The sequence below is a fragment of the Cyanistes caeruleus genome, chromosome 11 (genome assembly GCF_971803275.1).
Source record: "Cyanistes caeruleus chromosome 11, bCyaCae1.hap1.1, whole genome shotgun sequence".
In the NCBI taxonomy this organism is placed as follows: domain Eukaryota; kingdom Metazoa; phylum Chordata; class Aves; order Passeriformes; family Paridae; genus Cyanistes; species Cyanistes caeruleus.
This window is the reverse complement of record NC_141711.1, coordinates 22,329,673-22,347,164: the sequence shown is the minus strand read 5'-3', so window position 1 is coordinate 22,347,164 and position 17,492 is coordinate 22,329,673. Positions and strand designations below refer to the sequence as shown.

The window sequence follows — 17,492 nt, the reverse complement described above, 5'->3', positions numbered from 1 at the left end:
CTACGAGCTTCAGGCTTTCCCCCTGGGAAAATGTGCCAAAATCCCTCTCCTTGCCTTTGAACGTGCCCCTTGGAGTGAATAGAGCTCCCAGCTGAGTTTGTATGGGTTAGAGCAGCCACTCTGCCTGTGAGAGACTGTCATTATGCCAGGCATGGTTGTGATAGCACAGGCCCAGGGGTACTGCTGCTTGTGATTGAGATTTGAATTGTGAATTTGTGGCCAATAGGCTTTAAGACCTCTTCCTACCCCAAACATTCTGTGATTCTACAATATATCACATGCCTGGGTTATGGGAGCAAGATGAGAGTGCTAAATAATGTTTGGCTCAAGGGCAGTCAGACGTGTTTTCTTATCTGCTTTTCTTCCCATAATACATGTATTTTTGCCTTTTGCCAATATTCTTGTTTTTCTGACCACCCTTTCAGGGAACTGGAAAGAAAAGAGACACCCTTTATCTTGGATTCCTTTTGGACTATCTTCCTGAAAGGCAAAAAGCTGTGAATGCTCATCAGATTGAGTTCAACTGCCAGTGCCCCCTCAGCTGGCGGGCTGAGCTGGGCAGCAGGTACAGACACACTGTCACAAACAGACTCTACACCAAGCACCCACAGTAGCAAGAGATGAAAATGTTTGGAAAAGACAGTTTTGGGTTTCAGCCGAGCAGAGATTTTCACAAAACACAGTTTCAGGCTGGTAGCCCAGAGTTTACAGACTTTATGCATGTTGAAGTGGGAAGGTAGAGCTTAAAAGCTATGAAATGATGATAACTGAGCTCAAAATGGAGAAAATGAGTGTAGAAAGGAGCTGTGCTGGTTAGCACCAGCTAGGGACTTGGCTCCCAGCTCCTCTGTATGATCTGATTGCACAAGCTGTTGTTGTGGTTTGTGTTTGTTTTGTTTCTATCTCTGCTGTTCTGGGATTTGACCACATTGCAACATCTCCAGCTTGGTGCCTGCTGCAAAGGGCTCCTTGTGGTCCATGGCGCTCCTCTGATCACTGATATATGACCCAGCACGTGGGATTAGGGAGGTGCTTCAATTGTGACCTAAGTGTTGTTTATCAGGCACTTCTCCAGCCAAGTGTGGCACTATCCCATGCAGGCATTGGCTGCCAGGTGATTACAAGCCACTAATGACAATTTCCTTCCCTCATATCATATTGTAAATGCATTAATAGATCCCAACAGTTGTTCATATCTTGCATAGCAGGTGAAAGGAAATCCCCCTCCTCTAGATTAAGTGAATTAAGATGGGAGTGTCATTCCTGCTTCACAAAGACTACAGCAAAGGCTTTTTTAATGGTTCAGGATAGAGGGGAATAGTTGCATTTTCCTGTTTCTTCTCACGCATCAAAAAGGTTCAGTTTGGGAGCTCATATTAACCAGCCTCGTGAAGTGCACCATATGTTTTAGTTTTTTTTAATTACTGTAGCCTTTACAGCCTCAGCTAAATGTCATACTTAGTGCTTTGTTTTACAATTAAATCTCTCCTTTGGGGAGATCCTGAAATCTTTTTCTCTCATTGTCTGTGAAGTGTAAAGGAGAACTGCAAATTTACATTACTCTAGGCAAACAACAGTTCTGTTTGGAAAATAAACTTTAAACTATTATTATATCAAGATGCTTTTTATTAAATGCTGTGTTGATGCCATGTAACAGGAATGTAGGTGATAAAGGATATTTTCACTCTCTTCATTGCCTTGCATAAGACAAAGTGTTGGTTTATTATTTGAAGATAAAGGTCTACAAAAAATAAAATAAAAGCCAGTATCAGCTCAGGTGTCCACACATCCTAAAGATCTCAGTGCTAAAAGGATGAATTTACATCTTGAGCAGACTGTTGGTTATTGTTGAAGGACTTGAATCTATTCACAGTTCTCTCCCACTCCTCAAACCCACACACTCTTTCTGCAAAGAGCTTTTTTGCCCATAGATGACTCTCATTAAAATAAGAAATAAAAAAAATTCTTAACTGACAGCAAAGTTAAATGTAGCCCTTCTGAGCTTCATGTGGAGACTGCTGAAGGTCTGCTGGAACACTTGTTACTGCAAACCAGTTCCTGGATGTAGGGATGGGAATGTGGCTGTCCTTGGCTCTGGAGGATCCCTGAGCCACTCCTGAGCATCAGAGCCCCCTTGTACAGTAAAGAAGGGATTTCCCCACACACTAAGGGCAGTCCCTCTGGTGGGGTGTAGGGTGCTGGCCCTGAGATGTCTTTGTCTGGGACCGTGAGGTGCTGTGGCCCCTCTCATCACAAATGTCACCAGGCTTTCTGCTTGGGGCAGTAATTCCTTACTACATTTTGTGCTACTCTGTGTAGATAACACTGAAGAGGGAAATGCTCATTATCTTTTCCAATTTCTCTGTGAGTGGTGCTGATTTGCCACAGAAGCGTTAGCATTGCATTTTGGAAGAAATCAGTTTAATTTATTGCTGATTAAAATAGAGACGATTGGAAACAAAAACATAAATCACTTTCCTCCCTCTCCTCTCCTGGGTGTCATTGGGCTGTTTCTGACACTTCTTTCCTCACAACCCTGTGGAATTTTAACCTTTGTCTGTTCCCTCAGCCTCGAGAACAGGGAAAAGGGATTGTTTTTGTATGTGGAAACCACAAGAAATGGAAACTGCCATGCTGCTCCGAAGGTGTTTCCAAAGAAGAAAGCAAGAAAGCAGCATGGCCAGAGGGGTCTGTGCTGATGAGCAGCTACCCCACTGCTTTGGCAATTCCAGTGTTCAGATCTCACCTTAAGGACAACAATAAACAAACACAGTTTCCTCCATGAGCCTTTATTTTTCCCAGAGATGTTCACAGCTTACACTGGAGACCACTGGAGTGGGACCTGTGGGGCAGCAGGGATCTGCCCACTGCTGCTGAAAAACCTCCCCAGAGCAGCACTGCCCCAGAAACTGGAATGTGCTGGGGAAACAGACTGGGTAATTTGGGGTCAAACCCTCACTGCAGGTTTTTTTCCTATTTATATATTTATTTATTCTTTCTGATGATTATAACACTAATGGGCCACATTTTTCATTCTCTCTGGCACTTTTAATGAGAAACAGGGATATAGAAATATCCTTAATCAGTTTACATCTGTGTTCTGCATCTCAAAGTAAACACCCAGCCAAATTTCAGGAGGGAGGCTGGAGACAGCTGTGAAAGGGGCGTTGCTGCTGTCTGATTTATAGGGTCAGCTATTCCCTTCAGTAGTAACGGGAGCCATGTCCAAGGCAATCATGGGCTGGCCTTTGAGCGTGAACTAACCAGGGCTGCACAGTATTCCAGCCTTGTTATGTTCCTGCACAGCAGCATCCATTAATTCAGCAGGGAAGTTATGTGCAGTATGTGAATGCCTCTTGCATGGATCCAGCCCCAACGCTGCAGTTTCAGCTGTGGTGGGAAAACAGAAAACGAAACATTGCAGTTGGGTTTTCCAGAGCAGGTAACATTAGGAGTAATTTTTAACTTTGAACTGAGACAATTTTGTGTGAATTGGGTATATTTGTGCAGGATGAGGTGTCCAAATAGTTCCTGTGGGGCTTGTGAGCTGGTTTTATTCAGAACTTGGCTGTCTGTGCGTCTGCGCTGCCCAACAACAGGAATGTTTGCCTCATGAGATGATAACTTTCACATGTTGTTAGAGATCCATCACAGCACAAATCAGAACTAACCAGCTCACATGGCCTTCAGCTTTCCAAGATTTAATCATCAGGTTTCCAGGCTGGGTCAAGTTTTTATTAGCTCCACACCTTATCCAATTTGCAAAGCCTCTAATGGGAGGCCTTCCTTCTGGCCGGAGGAGGGAGTTAGTCTGCCAGCACTTGGTGACTGTCACCCCTTTTCCCGCAGCAGTCAAAAAACAGCTTTACTTTTTGCTTTGGATCATTTGCATTTTCAAAGTGAGGCAAATAGCAATGACAATAACTGAATATTCAATGACAGCACTTTAGTTTCTATCCCAATTGGTTTATTTTAACAGAAAGCTGATTTTCTGTGGCAGAGGTGCTGTGAGCCTGAGGCTGGGATAGCAGGCAGCATCAAAGAGCAGCTTGTGCAGAGGGTAGCTTCGTGGCATCTGGGGAAACAGCCATTCTGGTAGTTCATTTGTGTAGTAGGTATTTATTACCATTGCAGGATGTTGCTTGGCCTCAGACCCTGCATTCTTGGCCTCAGTGCAAACATTTTTATTTAAGCCATTCACCAGAGGAAAACAATGATCTGTGATGAGTAATTTTAAGGGTTTATACACTCCTTTGTCAAACGGGACCTTGCTGTACCTTCCAGCTTGCCAACGACCCACACTCGCTGGCAGCAGGGCTCTGCCTGTGTGGGCTGTGCTGGAAACCTCTCCTCAGCTGTGACAGCCCCTCCTGTGTCCTGTGTGTCACCTGGCTGGGCTCACAGCAGGCTCCTCTCAAAAATCTGCTTGGGACAGACTCGTGTGTGTGTGAGGACAGAGCAGCGCCCGGGATTGGAGGGGATGAGACCAGGCCACAGCCTCATTAGAAAGAGGTGTGAAGTGCTGCTGGGATTTGAGATCCTGCTGCAGAGCGGGGAGCTGTGGCAGGCTTAAGCAGCGTTTCCCTCTGTGTTTGTAAGCACTGGAGATGAGACAGAGGCACTTCTGTTTATGATTTGAGTGGTTTTGAAGGGCTGATATTTCTGGCAATTTTCTGGTAGTTCAGTGAGTGGACAAAGGCAGCAGGGAACTCCAGACAGCAAAGCAAAGCTTAGGAGATGAGACTTCCCGTGCAGTGAAATGTGGAAATAGCAGATGGAAATCACACCTCTCCTCAGGAAAAAAAACCACAATCCACTCATTTTGGGTTACAAAGGAGGTGAACTTGCAGCTGGAATCTAGGTGGGAATATCCACACTCAGAATGATGCCTTTACAATTCTCTCGACTACCTCCTGCTTGCTATCTTCTTCCTCTCTGCACCCCTTCTGGCTTTCCCACTAGAGGCTCTCCTGTGTCCTACCCCTGCTATACCCAGCAAGGCTGGGTGCAGTGCTGACACATCTCTGCACTCACAGAGGATCCTGCTGATGGAGCAAAGCTGGGTATGAGTGCAAAAAACCATATTAAAACAGCCCACATAGAAAAAGCCCTTGGGCTCTGGGTCCTGGTTGGCCACCTTAAATGTTTGTAAAGTTCTGATGAAATGGGTTTTCAATACTTCACCCTTTCTAAAATAGGAGCATGTTTCAGAGTCATAATGGCACACATGAGTCGGAGGGTGGCTCCACGGGATGCAGCCTGCTGGTGGTCACTCTTATCTTGGATATTTGTTTTGTTTACAACCTGCATGTAATGTGCTGTAGCAAATCTAAAGTGGATTTTGACAGCCTGCATTAGTCAGCTCACCTACCACAGAAAGAACCAGAGCTTCTCCTGTTCTTTGAAAACTTTCAAGGTTAATACCGAACAGTTTCAGAGGAGAAAACAGTAAGAAGAAATGTTTTGTTTCAGTTACATCTTCAACTTCCTCACTCTTAAAACGTTCAGGTACAGAGGATCCAGTGAGAGGAACTGGGATGGCCAGGAGGAAATGGAAGATACCAGCTGGGGTGACTGGGGAAAAACACCACTTTGCCCACTCACTGTATGGATGTCAGATTTGAGCATCCATTTGGAAATCAGTCTAAGCTAAAGTGCGTCTGACATGTTTGGTTTGGGTTTCTTAGGAGCTTTATTTGTGACATAAGTGAAGGTAACCAGCCCTGGCAGAGGGGCTGTTTCTGCAGCTATGGGGCAGCAGGAGGGCTCTCCTTGGCTGTCCTTGTAGCCTTTGCCATCTGAAGGCCCCTCACTGAGGGGACATTTGCTGTCATCAGAGTGCTGATTTCCATCAATTACTAGTGGTGAAAAAGTTTGGGAACCAGGAGCAGTTTCAAATCAAGTTCCAGATAATTTTCTTGCTATTTCCCTTGAAGAGACTTTTGATGTTAGACTTGGGTACATTTCTCAGACACCAGCAGTAAAATGTCAGAATCTGAAAGAACACTTTATCAAATGCTGCTTATAAGTGACCTTGCATTGCCAGTACATTAAATTAATGGCAAGTCACTGTCAGGCATGCTTGCTTCTGGCTTGAAGAATTAGGCTTTACTCTGTTTCACATGTACAACCTGATTTCCTCTCAGGGCACTGAATGGGTGCATCAGAGACTGAATGTGACCAAACACCTGCAGAAAAATTGGCCAATGGTAAGGAAAGGGAGATGCTGTTTCCCTCCTAAACTGCTGCACTGGGTAATTTTCACACTGCAGGAATCTTCTCCTGTAAGCTGCTTCTTTAGCTTTTCCATGTCACAAGTCCAACTGTGCAGGTCCCAGCAAACCTTTACAAGTCCTGGTGATCAGAAATCCCCAGAATGGTTATGAGCTTTTCTGCATGGGCTCAGAGTATGCAGAGACTGAAACTGATTTGTTTGGATTGAGCTAGTCGGTCTCTCTTGTATGAAATGTGCTGGAATAGGGACTCTGGTATTTTAAAGCGGCAACATCTGCTGAAAGCTTTTCCTGTGTGAGCTGTGTGTTTCTTATGTTTCTCAGCCATACACTGCAATGAAAGGCATGCTGTGGAGTGGTCTGACTTTGGCCAAGGGGGCTAAAGTTTTCTGTTTTCTGTTGCTTTGTGACATCTTCCCAAATTTTGAAAAGCTGTGGTTGGATGAGGACACACAAATAAATATTTCAGTTTGAGTCTGCTCTGCTCCATGGCTATTCAACCAGAGTAGCACCACTTTAAAGTGGGAATTCCAGAGCCATGTAGAAGGGAGGGTCATGGAAGAGATATGACAAAACAGTTCCTATGATTTACAGGGGCAGAAGAAAGGGGCAGAGAACAGGTGGTGTCGTTCCATTGGTCTGCAATTAGGAAACTGCTTAGGAATCACTAGAGACTGGTTTTGTTTGGTTTTTATTTTTGGGTTTGTTCTTTTTTTTCTGTTGTATTTTAGCTCTGGAATTTTAAAACGGCACATCTCTCTTCTGGTTTGGTTCCTCTTCTATGGGGCTTTTATTTGGAAAATAAGTTGTTTCTAGGTGGGTCAAGGATTAACCACCTCATGTACAGAGGTTTCTCTGTGTTCTGGCTCCCTGCCTGTCCCTTGGAAGGGGGCAGTGCTACCCTCTCCCCTTTGGTACACAGTGCAGAGCTCAGAGCTTCAGGAGAGCTGGAGATTCAAGTCCAAACTTTTCTCCTGAAAGCAGACTTCCAAAGGATTAGTTTTGCTTTCCAAAGCTAGTCCCTGAGTGGGTATGTGCTTATCCCACCCATGAGGATGGCTGCCGTGTCTTTGTATGGATTCATATGGCCTGCCATATCCTTTCAGTCCCCAGACAATGCCGGTTTTCTTTCATTCAGAAATCATGGATATTTCCATTTAGCCTCACTTCATTAAATCCTGGATGTATTAGTTCTTCAGTGTCATTTGAAGTCAAAGCAAAATATTTTAAGTGATCTTATGTTGTTAAAAATATGGCTCAGAAACAGTATTTTTTTTACTTGGATAAATTGAGTGAAAGCACTGCCTGAGGATAGGCCACCAGCATAGGCCTCCAATTTTTTGGGTTAGGTTTAGGACTTCCTGAGTTTATCCAGGTGTGTGGTGCTTTGGTGAGGTGTAGCTTGCACCCCCTGTTCAATATGAGGAAGGATTTGGGTGTCTGAAAGCTGTTGAAGTATCTCCCATGTGCATCAGTTGGTCTATTGAGAGAATTTAAACCTACCTACAGACTTTACCTTGCTTCGGGCGTCATGGCTTTACCAGGAAAAGCTGCTGGAGTGGTTTTGGGAGTCTCCTGTAATTCCTGGTTTAGTTTTATCACAGTCTTGACTCCTTTAGTGTCTCCTGGTCTTCTTCACACAGCTCAGGGTGTTGAGCTGGTAGATGTGGGCTCACTCTCAGCTCAGTCACAGTCTCAGTGCAAAGCCCAGATAAAGCATTACCCTATCTCTGCTGCTCCCCTCTGCTCCTGCTGCAGTGGGGGCCAGCAAGGGGCACTCATGGGCTGTCACCAGACAATTCAAAGGGACTATAACCCTGCTTTCAGAGCAGCAGTGTTCACACTGCATCTCCACAGAGGGAGAGAGAAATCAGTCTTCTGTTCTTTCTATGCTTTCATTTTTCCTCCAGATGAAATTCAAGACTGTGTAGGAGCACTTTGGGAGGGCTGATTGTTTGCTTACAAAGTAAATACCATTTTTCTCTCTGGCTAAAGTTACACAATGATTTTGTGTAGTTGGTCCATCCCTCAGGGTGTGCAGCAGCAATCGGCAGGGCCCTCCCCACATCCACTGCAGCATCACACAATAACACAGTCCCACTTTCCCAAGCACTGGCTGTGTTGGAGACAGGATACCACATTTCAGAAATGGAAACTCTTACCCTGCTACTTTTCCCTAATTGTATGCACATTTTGTCTGTGCAGACTTTAGTCTTGCCTGCGAATGGGAATTGAGAGCCAGGGCCAGCTCCAAAGTTTCCTCAAAATGTTGCATTTTTAATGTCATAGATTGGGCCAGGCTGACCTTGCTGTGAAGAAGAGGAGTAAGGGGACCAAGCACTGCTAATTCTGATTGTAGCAGAGGATTCTGCTGCATCCCTTGGCTGTTGGGAGATGCAAAGTTGGCAGCCAGGCCATGGATGCTCTGGTGCCTTCATCAGCTGTTTGCAGCTGTCCACAGGGCCTGGGCCAGGGCAGGCTGGGCTGCAGAACTGTTGGGCTGCAGGCTGGATGGGGGGCCTTGGTGGGACACTGCCACGCTCCTGCTGTTCTTCCCCTCAGGCTTGGGTAGAGCTGTCCTGCCAACAGTTCTGGTGGGCACCAAACACGGTCTCTCCTTCCCATAACCAAATGCCTGAGAAGACAGAGGAGCCCTGCAGTGTGAAAACATCCCAGCTGTGTGTCTCAGTGCTGCCTGCCTCAGGGACAGAGCTTCAGGGCTGGCCTGGCTGGAAGCAGCTGGTACTGAAGGGACAGAAATGCAGGGGGAAGCCGAGCCTGGTGGCCAAAGGGAGGTGACAGAGCTCTCGATCCAGGACAAGCAGCTCCCTCTGGCTGAGCCCCCTGAGCTCACAGGCACAGCCCCTGCCTGGCAGGGAGCAGCACCGGCGTTATTCCCGAGACCCTCGGAGGAGGGATGCTTTCCCGATGACATAGTGTTTGTTGCAGGGACTTGGTTCATCCCGGGGACTTGTCTCTAATTCATTCCAGGATGGGTTTCTATAAACAGTCGCTATTGTCACACAACGGGACCCTCTCGATGAACAGATCGGGGTCTGAGCACCAAATGCTTCCGTGAGGGCTTACGGCCGGGTGAGTTTGGGGCTACTTAGATCTCAGTAAACAGCTGTGGGACAAAAAGAAATTGAAAAGCCCTTTTTCTAATAAAATGTCAAAGCCACCTTTGGTCGACAGAGCAAAGTTAACCCGGGCAGAGCCAGGTGAGGCCCTTCGGCCCCGCGGCAGGCGTGGCGCTCACCTCTCAACCCCGGCTTTTTCTTTGTCCTTTGTAGCCGCGGTCTCCAAGAGCCCATCCGGGGGCTGCTCCCGTCCCCGCGAGCCTCCCTGCATCCCATCCCATCCCATCCCATCCCATCCCATCCCATCCCATCCCGCTCCGGCCCCGGGGTCCCGCGGCCCCTTCCCCCGGCCGGGTAAGTGCGGGCAGTGTTGCCGGAGCCGCGGCAGCCGCTCCATCCAAAGCCTTTCCGGGACAAATACGTGGATATTTCCTCGCGCTGTTCCTCTTCTCTTTTTCTCTCTCTCTCTTTCTCTCTCTCTCTCCCTTTTTTTTTTAGTTTTTTTTTTAAAAAAAAATCTGTTGGTTTGAAAGTGGCAAATTGTCACAGGAAAAGAAAAAGTTTTTGTGGATGTTTTCAGAGCTGCTGCTTTATTGAAAACAGCTCGCTGGGTGGAGGAGAGAGCAGCCCGCGGGGCGGGGGAAGTGTTTGCAAAGCAAATGTCATTCGGCGCTGGGGGGAGAGCTGGCCAGATCGCTCCTCAAACGCTTAAAAAAATTTACTCTGTTTCTTCAGCGAGTGGTGCAGGCTTGGGAGCCTCCCGTGAGCCGAGCGAAAACCAATGGGAAGTTCGAAAGGAAGAGGAGAAAGTATATGGCAGAGTTAAGAAAAGCGCTCTCTGTTGCTTTTGCTGGTATGCTCGGGTTTCTGGAGTGAGCGGTGTTTAAATGGAGCGGGGGCTGTGCCAGGAAGCTTCGGCGGGACAGGGGGGAGATGTGCTGGGGCAGCCTGGGGAACAGGCTCGTAGGATCAGTGGAGAAATCGAGCTGCCGGCCGCAGAATCACTGAGTGTATGCAGGGCTGAGCCAAAGGCAGCCGGCTCTCTGTCGCCCTGCTCCCTCAGCTTATCTCTTGCCCTGGTCGCTCTGAGCCTTGTGCAGGAGCCTGGCGGTCGCCCCGAGCTGAGCCGCCCCGGGGATGCGCTCAGAGGAGGAGGGTTTGGGCACACGGCCTGTAACACCTGCGGGAAGGGCCTTGGAGCTGGTGTGTGCCCCACTGGTATCGAATTTTCTCTCTCAACCTTTGGTTTTCTTTGGAAAGGAAAGTTGCCGTTATTGCCAAGTTATATTATCATTGAGTTTGGTTTCTTTGCACCCACAGGCGATGAGTAGAGGTGCAGTGTTGGAAGTTTGTGTGGTTTTCTAACAGAGCATCCTCCTCAAGACACATCTTTGCTTTAGGCATCCCGTTCCTTTCAGATGGAAACAGAAGCTATGGGCACGTCCCATAAATGTGGCTTCACTTGTAACTTACGTCATTTAACAACAGAAACTACAGCTCGTGGTACACAGTTAAAGGGTGTAAAATTGTCTGAGAAGATTTTGGACATAAACCTCTATTAGCAGTGGAATGGATGAAATTAGTTTTATTATGAAAGGTTTTCCCCTAGTGACAGAATGGAGCCTATAGGGGCCAAACCCTAGTCTTTTAACTAGGTCTTTTCCCAAGAAAAAGACCAAGCTGGCGTCAGCTGGACCTTCAAAATACTTTGAAGACAGTTATACCAGCATTAATAGGGCTGACGTTGGCCTAAAAATATAATCCAAAAATCACACTCTTAATTGGCGTTGCTTTGTTGGCAGAGTTTTTCTAGTGCTGCCTTCCTCTTCAAAAGCCATGTTATTTTAATTGCATCAATGCATTCTGTCACAAAGGCAATACTCTGAGCAGGCTTTATTTAGTTTAGTGTCAAGCTTGGAGCTTTAACTTCTCCACTAAAGACAAGAAACTGATGGCAAAGCCAGGGAGATCTTCAGCCCTGGGAGCTCCTGAGGGACCTCACTTCTGTGGGACTGAGCACACTGCATCAGGCTACTCGGCAAGTGATACTGGAATAAATAATAAGTAAACAGCAGCCTTGCAGTGTAAATAAATACTAGGAAAAATGGTTTTATTTTAGTTTACATCAGTTTCTATGACTAAAGAGATCTCTGTTTTCTTTCCATTCATTTGTCCATCCATTTTAATAACTTTCCAGTTGCATTAGATGGTCATGTGATATTATATACTTCTAAATTTCTGATCTACTCGAAGCTGGAAGAAATGGTGTTCTGCAGGTTTATGCACTGGGTGTAGGTGGCCTTTGAGAGGTGATGATGGGCAGAGAGTCCCCCACAGGGGGATTTAAGTGCCACCCACTTGGTGGTACTAAAGATGACGTTCCAAACAGAGCTCTTTCCGTCCAGCTCAGGCATGAGCTCGTGGGAGGGTAACAACCCCCATCTCTGGGGGCTGGGGGCAAGCATGGCTGAGGATCTGCTGGATCCCACTGGAAGAGGCTTGTGAGCTCACAGAGGGCCTCACCAGAGTGCTCCCAAGTGTAGCTTCACTCCCGCTCGTGTGTGAGATCCAGCCCACCAGGCACCCCAGGCTGGTTTTTGGGGCTCAGGTGGTAGATGGCAATGGAGCAGCAGTGCAGTGAGGAAGTGGCATCTTCTGCATCTGATCATCTGTCTCTGTTTGAGATGGAGTCCTGCTGCTGCACTACCTAGAAACTGTTTTGCTGGACAGTTCCTCAATTATAAGAGGGGACACTGCCGGGGCCCCCATGGTGCCAGAACCGTTCCAGCACTGCTGAAGGACATCCCTTCCTCTGGATTTGCAGAAGCAGAGTGGTTACATCCCTTCTCCAAGCTGCATTCACTCTGTGATTTTGTGCCTTTTTTGTGTGCACTGGAAGCTCCAAGGGCTGCATGTCTGGTGACTTGGGTCTCACAGGCTGCATGGAGACTGTTGGGGGATGGAAGGGACCTTGGCTATCCCCACTATCCCTGTACCCCAAGATTTTGCACCCCATGTAAACCAAAACAAGCCTCCTGCCAACCACAGCTCTCTCTGCTGCTTTCTTTCCTTAATCCAGGGAGATGAGAAATATTTATAGGGTTGGTTTTCTCTTTCAAATTGTTCTTTGGAAACATTTCCATGCCTGGGAGTTTCTTCCCATTATTTGTGAGTACAAGGTGGGATTTAGCTGCTTCTGCCAGAACCAGAAGTATATCTTACATTCTGCAGTGATTTTGGTGGCTTCTGAAAGACTTGCAGTGGCCACATGCTTCCCTGCCTTCCGGTTGTTCAGCGAAGAAACCAGAGTGCTGCTGGCTGGGGCCTGCCTGCCTCTTCCATGAGCCTTTGACCTTGGGGCTACTGTGATCTCAGGTGGCCTCACAGTGCCCTGGGAGCTCCCTTTCCTCTTCTGTCCCGGGGCTGAGTGTGCTGGGGTGTTTTTCTTAGTTGTATGCAGACTCCTAGTGACAGAAAGAACTGTGAGTCTTAATTATTGTGCCTCTTATTTCTTCTTCAAAGTGCCACCAGCCCATATGTTTAGAATAAAGCTCTGATCTCATGATATGGGCTCATGCATTCACTTTTGTTTAGCTTTTCCCCCCATTCTCTTGCATTAAAAATTTGGATTTCCTTTCAGCTCTAATGGCATAACATTAACCTTTCTTTCTGCTGGAAGTGACATGTTGCCTTTAATAACAGGGGCCTGTATTTAATATCCCAAGAAGTCCTTTCCAATTCCATGTTCATACAGATGAGGGGTTAAAAAAAAAAGAGACTTGGAAAGGCGCTTTCCAAAAAGTGGTTTGTTTTCTCCTGCTTATTTTATTGTGGTCTTTCTGTTGGAAATCAAGCAGTTGAAACAAACTTAGGTATGAAGAAATGCAGCTTGCTTTGGCCTGGCCACTCCTCCTTCTACTGAGCAAGACCAGACCCTTTGAGCTATGTTTTCATTCTTGCATGTTACAAACCTAACCTATTATTCATGAAAATTAAGCTGTGTTAATTACATCCCTTGGTTTGCATTAAGGCAGTCATACATTCCTGTCTGTCTTGTTTGCTACCGAGCTCTTTGGCTCAGATCCAGAGGCAGGGAGAAGTTTAGGTCCTGTCTCTGATGCACTGACTTCACCAGGCAGTCAGTTTGAGCAGAGATGTCACTGACATTTACTGCTGGCTGCACTGGAGCCTGTGGCTTTCCTCAGCACAGTCTCGTTTTTGTGAATGAAGGCAGAGAATGCCCAGTCCAGCCCGGTGCCAGGAATGGGAGTGTGGGTAGCACTGTGTCCCTGGTGTGGCACAGCAGGACAGACACACAGATGGACAGCCAGCTGCCAGGGGCTGGGCTCAGGATACCCCCACAGGAACTGCACCGACGGGAACCTCACACACTGCTTTCTGTAACACAAAGGCTGAGGAAGTGTCCCTCCACACCTCACAGACTTTCTGCATATTTTGATAGGATTCTTTTTTTTTTTCTTTTTTTTTTTTTCTTTTTTTTTTTTTTTTTTGTGATCCTTGGCAAGAAACTTCTTTTAGTTTAGTTCTAGTTTTTGCTCCTGACTCTATTCACTGAGAATACCTTGGAGACAAGGAGCTCATTTTTTCCTGTATCCAGAAAACCTGTTAGTAACTGCTAACCCCTTACACCTGTATGTAGAAAGGATCTTAATGCAGTTTTGTCTAGACTGGTGATGGAGGGAGAAAGAAAAAGCAATTTCAGGGGCAGGCATACATGATGTTTTGGAAATATAAAATACAACCAGAAAAGATTATATCCCCACCAGAGCTGTCAGAAGGGGTCTTATGGGTGTTCTTAATCTACCTCACTGCAAATCCAGCCAGGTTAGCTCAAACTACCTTTGTTTTTGACTTGGATTAGCTGAGTCTGCACTAGCACAGTGAATGTTCCCTCTGTCCCTCCTGACAGACATGTGGTGGGGGACTACCAGCCAGCTGCTGGTCCTCAGCCAGCCACAGTCAGGAGACATCCACCATCTGTGTGTCCCCAGGCTTCATTTAATGACAGCTGGGCCATTTGGCCAGCAGCAGCTTAAGATGAACACCAGCTCTGTGCTGCCCTAAATCATCTCAGATTGATGCCTGAACCCCAGCTCATAGCTGTCCCTCCTGGGAAATTCCACAGGTCCCTGGTACTCAGGGTGGAGCCATCTGTGTAGTTCCCATGGAACAGCTGTTTTACCCACGGAATGACAGACCTGTTCTTCTTCCTGAGCATTTGTGAACCTTTTAGGATGATACTGGATATGCATGGACAGAGGTTTAGGGGATGCCTGTGGGATCTTAATTCCCATTTAAGTTACAAGGCAATTTGTTGTCTGAGTTTCTGTGGCAATCACATTTGAAGTGTTTTATAGAAAAAACTTATAGGACTGCTGCTTTTCTGTGCTATGCTCTGGCCTTTGGAGGTGTGGTTACTTAAAAATTAAGATTAAGAAAGCTGTAAAAACTCTTTTGCTGGTGTTATGAATCAGATCAGAATGAGAGAATAAATTTAAAACTCTGAAGTAAAACCTTTTCACAGGAGAGTGTTACTTTAAATATATGTCTGGAATGGGGAAAAAACCCACTTCTGCAATTATTTTTTTTTTTTAATAATTAAACTCCACTGTTTAGAAATGATTAATTATTGTAACATGTAACCACTGTAGAGCTTCATCTATTCACAGTAGTATTTCAAATGATTTAAAGTTATTTGTTCAAGGTTTGCTTTTAGTATGTCATTAAATGTCATAGATTTATTCCAGCTGTCCTCCACAAAGGTATCACTTGTGAAGGATTTTGCATGGGAACAGGCTGCCAGGTTTTAGTTTTCATAGTGAAGCCAAATTTTGTTTTATTTTTAATGTAGTTTTTCTTTGCTAAGTGTATTACTGGCTGTAAATTGAGATGTCAGAGAAGATGGTAGCAGCTCTGTTGGGCAGAGTTATTGGACTGGCATGCACCTCCTGAAACTCCCCGAGCCTGGGGTCAAGGGTGGGCAGCTTGTGCACATCCCTGACCCCACTGACCACTGCCAGCCCTTACCTGCTCTGGGCCCTGCTGGGCACTGCCTCTGCACAGTTCCCACGAGCACTTCCTAATTTGCTTTAGACAAAACCAAGTGGATTATCTCAAGACACTAATTAGACTATTGAAGATAATCCTGCTTGCTTTTGGCTTTGTCTCTTTCTTTGCTGAAGTGAATCAGCCAGGACTGAGAGGCTGTTCCTCCACCCACCAGAAGGGGCTGAGCTGCTGAGCCTGCCCAGTGGCTCTGCCAACTCTGTGGAGGCTTTTTATTTATTCAGTTTTCATAACCAGGACACTCATATCTGGTAACATGCCACGTTCTAGTCTAATCTCATCTGCCTCATGTGTGGAGCTCTGTCATACAATCAATACAACATCCAGTCTGATGATCCTGAATGTAGGATCTTGGGTATGATTAATGTATGAAATTGGATGGCCATTTGGAAAGGATATAATGTGAGACAGAGCAGATTGGTTTGGGGGATTTACCCCTCCGTTCTGAGCTGGTAAAGTAGAGTAAATGGCTCTGCTCAGGGGAGCTGCAGAATGCTCCGAAACATTCATTTGCCTTTAGAGCAAAACCAAAAATGCAGTCTGCTTTCTGACACGCTGTTTGGTTCCTGGCATGACTGCCTGCATATCCAGGAGGATATGTCCTGTGGAAAGTGTTTGTAATAGTTTGTGAGCTTTTGTAAAATGCAGATGTTAACAGCAAGAGTGCACGATAAGCAATCACTCCTCACTTTTATTAAGATGTTTGCATTCTTCTCAAGGTGTTGACATAGCATGCTATGCCCTGGGGTGCTGCAAGTGGCTGAATATTTAAGATGTGTAAAAGAACAAGAACATTTAATAATGTCTCTCCAGTCTGGGAAAACATGTTAACTTGAGTGCATCAGTTCTATTCCTGCATTTAAATAGACTGAAGTGAAGGAAACTCGCTGGGGTTTACTTCAATTTACTAAAATCTCTCTTTTTGTAACAATTTAAAAAATAAATCAGCACTTTATGATGTTTGCCATGAAGATGAAGCATATGTCTAGAACAGACAGCTCATGTATTTAGTTCTTGGTTATGTTTCTGTGGTTTGGGGTTGCTTGGGGTTTGCTGAGGGTGTAAAATAGCACTGGTTGTGTGTTTGTGCAGTGCTGGGCATTGTGGCACTCTAACATGCAGCTGCATGAGGTTCCATGTTCCTGCCACAGCTGGGGGGTGTCTTTGCACTGGGAAAAACCCCCCAACTGGGAATTGGAACTCAATAATTGTGTTGGATCTAGATCATCTTTAGGTCCCTTCTAACCCAAACCATTCTTTGAAAACAGGCAGTGAAGTGTGTCAGGCAAGCATGTGTGTGTTTCAAATAATCTCCACTGGGTTCAAAATGAAATGTTTCCATTTGGTTTTAAGCCTGCTTTTCTAAAACTCATTTCAAGAGCCTAAATAATATCTGCCATCAGTAATGTTTGGGCCTTAACGAAGGACAGGACTTTAATGTTGGTGGCTAAGGTGGCTGCAGAGGTGGGTGTTCTCAGGAGCAGAGTTCAGGATTTCTCTAATAACATGAGTAAGAGCTTCCAGTTATCCCTCAATGCTCGTTTTTTCCTGATGGGTAGATCAAGCAGGTCTTGTTTCCTCATTAAAAAGAAAAGCTAATTTAAAGAAGAAAAATGCTTCTGTCAAAACATCTCGTTTTCATCTTTATTTAATTAATAGGTTTGCAGTTGCAGAGTGACTGTCATCCATCTGACCTGCCTCCCATCCCCTCCCCTCCTTACTGACACTGAGATTAGAAGTATGGGAAAACTTAGACTGTTGGCAAAATGGGTGGAAAATCAAATGTTTAATGTTTTGCTTGAATATTTTGTGGTTTCTCCTGAAATTCTTTGTCTGAAACAAAGGATGTTCTTTGTTCTTTATTGGGACACTTGCTTTTTACTTGAAAAAAATATGCAATATCATTGTGGATTGCAGAAGTTTCTACAGAAATGACATAAGTTCTCTACAAAAACATTTTTTAAGACCTAGGAAAAAAGGAGACAGTTACAAACTGAAAAAAAAAAAAATTGACTGTTTTGATGTTTTTTTGGCAGATTCTTACAAATACATTCAGAGTTGAAATGTTAGTGATTTGGAAAAATCTTGAAAT

The 17,492-nt window shown here is 45.5% G+C and overlaps 1 protein-coding gene across 2 annotated transcripts in view; it reads left to right on the top strand.

Moving 5' to 3' along the window:
• The first annotated feature begins 10,057 nt into the window (after positions 1 to 10,057).
• Positions 10,058 to 17,492, top strand: part of FBLN2 (fibulin 2) — an 88,450-nt gene continuing 81,015 nt past the window's right edge. For both annotated transcript variants that reach the window (XM_086845198.1, XM_086845197.1), the window contains exon 1: positions 10,058 to 10,166. The gene's annotated coding sequence lies outside the window, so the exon portion shown is untranslated. The remainder of the gene's footprint in view (positions 10,167 to 17,492) is intronic.